The sequence below is a fragment of the Magnolia sinica genome, chromosome 2, assembly GCF_029962835.1.
Source record: "Magnolia sinica isolate HGM2019 chromosome 2, MsV1, whole genome shotgun sequence".
Taxonomy (NCBI): domain Eukaryota; kingdom Viridiplantae; phylum Streptophyta; class Magnoliopsida; order Magnoliales; family Magnoliaceae; genus Magnolia; species Magnolia sinica.
Genome location: NC_080574.1, coordinates 123572597 through 123579605, shown reverse-complemented (window position 1 = coordinate 123579605; position 7009 = coordinate 123572597).

Genomic DNA, 7009 nt, shown 5'->3' with positions numbered 1-7009 from the left:
TCATCACCAGGGTTTAGTACACTCCAAATGACACTGCCTTTCTCCCAGCCGCACAGTCCAAATGAGCATAAGAAACCTCACTATCCGCCTGGCTAATAGTCTGTCAATACCTATCCGACACGTCGATAGCAGACCCATTCACAAGATGGTCAAACTCAGCCTAGCTATGCCCCCTACGCATGGGTGGGTTAGGCCACACCCCCTCCCAACTGACCACGACGCAGTGGGAGACGCGGCCTCCTGGTATTCAGAACTCGGGCGCTCATGTATCCACTCGGTCTTGACGTTGGGGCGTCTCCAGGCCTCAGAGGTTTAGGGACTTTCACCTATGGACATCCAAAGTGCCCAGATGCTTGAACCAAACATTTCTGGTGTCCCATCTAGTCATCCACAACATGCCTGTGGAGGTCATAGCCCTGATGTCGCTAGGGCGTACAGTAATCACAATCACACAATGTAAGATGCATGAGTCATGTAGTCCAATCATGCATCAATCCTCCGCATACAGGGCCCTCATATGGGATAAATCCACCTATTAGGGAGTCCCATAAACCATCTGCCTAATGACACATGCAATGGTCAAACACATCTCATAACAAACATGCAGATGATGCTTATAGGTATGTATTATGATGCTATCCTGTCACATACTCATAATCGGCATCGATAATTGGCCTAACGAGGCCTGAGGGAAGGTCATAATGTGGACATTTAACCACCATTGCCCATTAATATAGACATTCCACCAACATTGCTCCTAAGGAGTGGTTAACATAGGGCCGAACATACAGTGAGCCCACGGCCTCATACAAGGGTCTAATATACATCACAATGGGCCGAATACACGGGCTTAACATACATCACCATGGGCCACGACCCATGGTTCTCAAATACATCATAATGGGCTATGACCCATAGGCCTCAATATACATCAAGTGGACTGCATTAATGGGTCTCATATAATCAAATGGGCCACGTACTTGGGCCTCTAATACATCAAGTGGGCCACACATCATGGGCCTAATACATATCACAATGGGCCTTGCCCTAAGGCCACGAATACATCAAAATGGGCCTCTGACACGGGTCTAATATACATCATGAGGGGCCACATCCTATGGGCCTTAATTTATCAAAATGTGTCATGTCTCATGGGCCTCAAATACATCATAATGGGCCGCACCACCTGGGCCTCGAATGTGTCACAATGAGCCATAACCCATGGGCCTTAATACGTCACAATAGGCCACAACCCATGGGCCTTAAATACAAAACAGGTGGGCCCCATATATATTAAGTGGGCTAAATGGGGCAGTCCATGGTTTAGCAAAACAGATGGACAGCGTGGTTGAAACATATTCATCATGGTGTGCCCCACATGCCAATGGGTGGCATGGTGAATACATACATCACAGCAGGTTCCCACACCAGCCTGGACAGATGGACGGCTGGAGAACCACATACATTCAAGTGGGGTCCACGTCCTCAAGGGGAAGGACGGTTGGATATAACAATACATCATGGTGGCCTTACGTCACTCGTCCAGATGGATAGGCTAATATAGAGCATGTACATTAAGGTGGGTCTCACCTGGCATGGACGGAGTGGATATACAACACATCATCAAGGTGGGTCCCAGGAATAGTTTGCCCAATGGCGTATCTTATGATCAGTCACTCCTCACTTCAGACATACATATAATGCGTATGATCATGAATCATGGATCTATACTAAACATATTATGTAGTGATAGGCTCTGTTCATAATGAAGATGGGCCTAGACGGTCTACACACTACAAGTATGAACCTATCATTGGGCCTTAGGAAGAGTCACAATGCGGACATTTGACCAACATTGTACTTACAATGTGGGCGTCAAACCATCATTGCTCCCAAGGCATATCCCGCTATAAAGGTCAACACATAACCATAGTGGAATCACACTACAATGGGCCTTAGTACGTCATATTGGGCCTCGACCCATGGGCCTCCAATACATCAAATGGGCCTCATAACATGGGTCTCATATATGTCAAAGTGGGCTTCAACAACGGGCCACAAATACATCAAGATGGGCCTAGTCATATGGGCCTCATATATATCAAAGTGGGCGTCAACATTGGGCCACAAATACATCAAGATGGGCCTAGTCACATGGGCTGAAACTATGGGCTAAATCAACTGGGCCAGGTCGAATGGGCCGAGTTGAACGGGCCGAGTCAAATGGGTTGACTCGAGTGGGACAAATCAATCATCCATCTATAGAGATCATTATAGAGCATTAAAAAAAATGAATCATATCCAAAGATCATATGGACCATACTACAACTAACATTGGTGACAATAATTTCCCACTATCAAATTCCAGTAGGCCCACCATAACATTTAGTTTTCATCTAGACTATTCCCATGGTCACAAGGACCTGGGGAGAAACAAATAGCATATTAGTCCAAAGCTTTTGTAACCCAAAAGGAGTTTCAATGGTAGGCATTCAATCCACTATTTCCTATAGTGTGGTCCACCGGACAATTGGACCTATCTTATTTTTAGTCTTAAGTCTTAAAATTATCTTCAAAATGGTTGGACAATGGATGCAACACATGCATCATGGTGGGTCCCACCGTCCGGTGATGTGGATGATGTGGATAAAACACATATATCATTCGGTCCCACATGGGGTCCACCGTAATGTTTATTTTCCACCCAGCCTGTTGACAAGGTCACACAGACATGGGGCCCACTGAAATGTTTATTTTTCACCCAACTTGCTGATAAGGTCACATGGACCTGGGGCCCACCATAATGTTTATTTTCCACCCAACCTGCTGATAAGGTCGCGTGGACCTAGAGCCCACCGTAATGTTTACTTTCCACCCAAACTGTTGATAAGGTCACACAGACCTGAAGAAGCGGAAAAATAAATTTCATATGACCGAAAACTTCTGACCCAAAAAGGGTTTTAATGGCAGATGTTCAATCCACTATTTCTTGTGACGTGGGCCACCTGGATCACGTACACGGCTAATTTTTAGGTGGCCCGAAGCTAGGAGGGAGGCCCACCAAATGCACAGTGATGATGTTAAACTCACATCATGGTGGGGCCTGAGGTGGGGCCCACTGACCCTGGCCATTTCACGTCCAGCGCAGCAGGCTTGTTGCACGTTAGTCAGTGGCAGCGCCTACTGCCTCTCATTTTTTGGGGGTTTTTCTAAGGATTTTCATAAGTGGGGCCCACATCAACAAAATCCACTCCGTCCACTCGCTCCTACTGCTCAAGACAAGCTAAACGAGTCTAATATCCGAGGTATTTTGGTGTATAGGATCATCAGGTGGATTTTTAACGGTAAAGACCACCATTTTCCAAGATACGGCCCACCAAATACTCGGATTAACTTCGTTTTTTGGCTTAATGCCTAAAATGATCTAGAGAATGAAATGGATTGCTTGGATTAAATATATAAATCAAGGAGGGGCTGCGTGAATAGTCCACACTTCACTGCTACCCACAACCCACGTCAGTACACACTGCACTGTTAGCCACACCCCACCCACAACATTCACACCTCACTATAAGCCACGTCCAGCGTCCCTGGACACTAGACAGTGGATACAATGCAGGCATCATGGTGGGTCCCACATGTGCGTGGCCCACTTGATCTGGATCAACATGATGTTTGTGTTTTTCCTTCCATTTAGGCCCGCTAATGGGTTGGATTATGTAGATCCATTACTTCCATCAGATGGGTCCCACATGTAGGTGAATGGCATGGGGAAAATATATGTTTCATGGTGGGACATAAACAAACCAGGTGGGCCATTCACCCCTTCATCATCATCACCATACAAGGAAGAGAGAAAGTGAGGGAGAGAGAGAAAGAGAGAGACGATGATAGACGGACCCCGCCACTATGGGCCCCTCATGGTTACATCACATTCATTAAAATGGGTCTAACCAATAAGTAGGCCCTAAAATAAGAGTGAATGGTGAATCACCCACCTTATTTTCCTCCTTCTTGCTCCCTTAGGCTTGTATGCACCTATGCTCAACGTTTAATGGTGGATGATAGAGTTTTTTATGGTGGGGATGAGAGATGAGAGGGTGGGCTACACTTGTTAATTTTGGGAGAGTTGAGAAGGCTTGAACGTTGGGGTGTTGCTTGGGAGTGAAGAGAGGGAATGAGAGAGAGAGAGAGAGAGAGAGAGAGAGAGAGAGAGAGGGAAGTAATGGGTTAAAGGGATGGATGGAGTGGTGGTTGTAATGAAGAGGTATGGGTGAGTTTGAATTTTGTAAAAAGAGGAATGGTGAGGGGAGAGAGAGGGTTGACTTAAGGGAAAAGGAGAGATAAGTTGTTGTACTTGGGGTATGGCTTGTACTTGACATTAAGTAATTGATTGATTGATGGGACATGTTGTAGAGATTCCCTTGAAATTTTCAACGCCCGGCGTTTCTTCGGAATGAACGAGGACCCACATCTCCTAGCCTAGGTATCGTTTCGATGCGCGAGTCACAGCGTTAGAATCACGGTGACAACGCGGTCACTAAGGTACAGATTTCAGTTCGAGCTGACTTTGGTATGAGGGACCCGGCTTGGGATCGTGGGTAAATGTCGAACACGGGTCGAGGATTGTCGAAATTCGACCGGAAGGACCGCAGAAGCCTACGGAACGGTACGGATTAGGATAAGGGTCTTACATATTTAGTCGGATCTCATCAATCCAGCGCCTGAATTGTTTTAAAAATCCGTTTCAACAGTTAACTGGGAGCTTAGGAGGAAGTGGTTGGTTAGTTAGATACTTACTAGCTCCCAAGGGTTGATCATATGTATATTGTCCTATTATTCTACGACCAGATGGATAAAAGTTTGCCCTAAACTTGAGATGATTGGATAGGCTTACCCTTATGCCTGGTGTGGGATCCTTCTTAACTCCTAGGGGTCTCTGATGGATGGCTTCAATGGTGAGTGGAGGCCCCCTTCTTATATAAATTAGGATTATTTGTTAATTGAGTTTGAAGTTCCACTAATACCTGTTTAAAAGGTAACACCCGCGTACCAGAGGTGCGGGGTGTTACATCTTAGGAGTGGAGTAGGTGTGGTTGTTTGAGAACAGTTGTTGTACACATCGAACCACTATAATTATTAGTTTTTGTGGTGAATGTTTTCTTTTTGCATTTGTGGAGAATTTTTGTAATTTCATTTATACAAAAGTGGTAAATGCTTGTAATAGTAGGTTTACTTTATCTTGCTTGGTTTGAGATCTTGATTTTTACAAACGTTCGTGAAATAAGGTTGTCCTACCTAAACTTTGTTTTGGGTGTAGGTTGTCCTACAAACTAGTTTGAATTGATTTTTCAATACTAGTGCGATTGAGATTTCATATTTGTTTATTATTTTCGCGCTTTAATTTTTTTTATTTGGCATAGTCCTATTCAACCCCCCCCCCCCCCCCCCCTCTAGGACTATTAAGCTCGGCTTTTTAGAATCACCATATGGAACAAGTTAAATCCATCACCACTCTTAGAAGTGGAAAATCAATTGATAAAAAAATCCTAACGAGGGTTGAGAAGCCTAAGGACTCAGGAGAATCTAAGAGGAATAATGGGCTTAGTGATGCTTCATATGAGAAAGAAATAGAAACACATTATAATTCAGTCGCTCTATTCCCTCAACGGTTGATTTCACCAAAACCTCAGTTTAACACATGATATCTTAGAGGTGCTTAAATAAGTGAAAATTAATATTCCTCTTTTGGATGCTATTAAACAAATACCCTCGTATGCCAAGTTTCTGAAATATCTCTGCATGGCTAAGAGACGACAAAACAGTTAAAAGAAATTTTTTTGACTAAGAAAGTGAATGCCATCCTCAAGCAAGCTGTGTCACAAAAGTAAAAAGATCCCGATAGCCCAACCATTTCCTGTGTGATTGGTGACCGCTGGATTGAGCACACACTACTTGACTTGGGGGTTAGCGTGAATTTAATTCCTTACTCGGTTTACGAATAGCTCGGCCTTGGTGAATTAAAACCCACAAGGACCATACTTCAACTTGTTGATCATTCGGTTCATATACTGAGAGAAATGATTGAAGACATACTAGCCATGTCGATAAATTTTACTATCGAGTAGATTTTATTATTTTGGACACATAACCTATCATTAATACAAGCACTCAAATTCCCATCATCCTTGGTCAACCATTCCTAGCTACATCAAATGTCATCATCAATTGTAGGAAAGAGATTATGAAATTAACTTTCGGGAACATGACATTAGAGCTGAATATCTTTAACATGTGCAAAAAACCTAAAGATTTTGATGATACCCATGAAGTAAATATGATCAATTCATTCGTGGAAGATAGAATACTTTTGATATATACTTTGACACACTAGAGACGTTCTTGGCCCACTCCCTTGATTTACATGATGACATGATTAGGGAGATAGATGCCTTGCTTGATGCGATGCTGGTGCTTAAAATTAATCGGTAAAGGCCGGACTTGAAATTTTGCCCCAAACCGACATAAAGCCTCTACCGTCAAGTCTCAAGGCACTAAAACTTGACCTAAAACTATTACCCACTGATCTTAGATATGCTTACTTAGGTTAAGATGAGAAATCCTCTGTAACATCCTGAACTTTTCAATACCCAAGTATTGAAAGTTCTCGAGTGTTACCATAAAATTTAACTTATTATGTATATGTGTACGATTCCAATCTAGCTATCCTAACCTTACATCCATTCTCCAACACAAATCTAATTGTTGGGAATAATCTCCATTCATAGATCAAGCCATCTGACTGTTGATTTTGAGATAGGATCATCATATACCCAAGTATTCTCACTTGTCCATCATAACCAACCGTTCACTCAACTATTCACCACTAGGCAAGAATATATGACCGTCCACTTTGAGTTTGGACCACCTGATCATAGTAAACTAGCTACTTAATCTCAGCATCCACTACTACACATATCAAATTGAGATTCTGATTCGTTCATCTTGT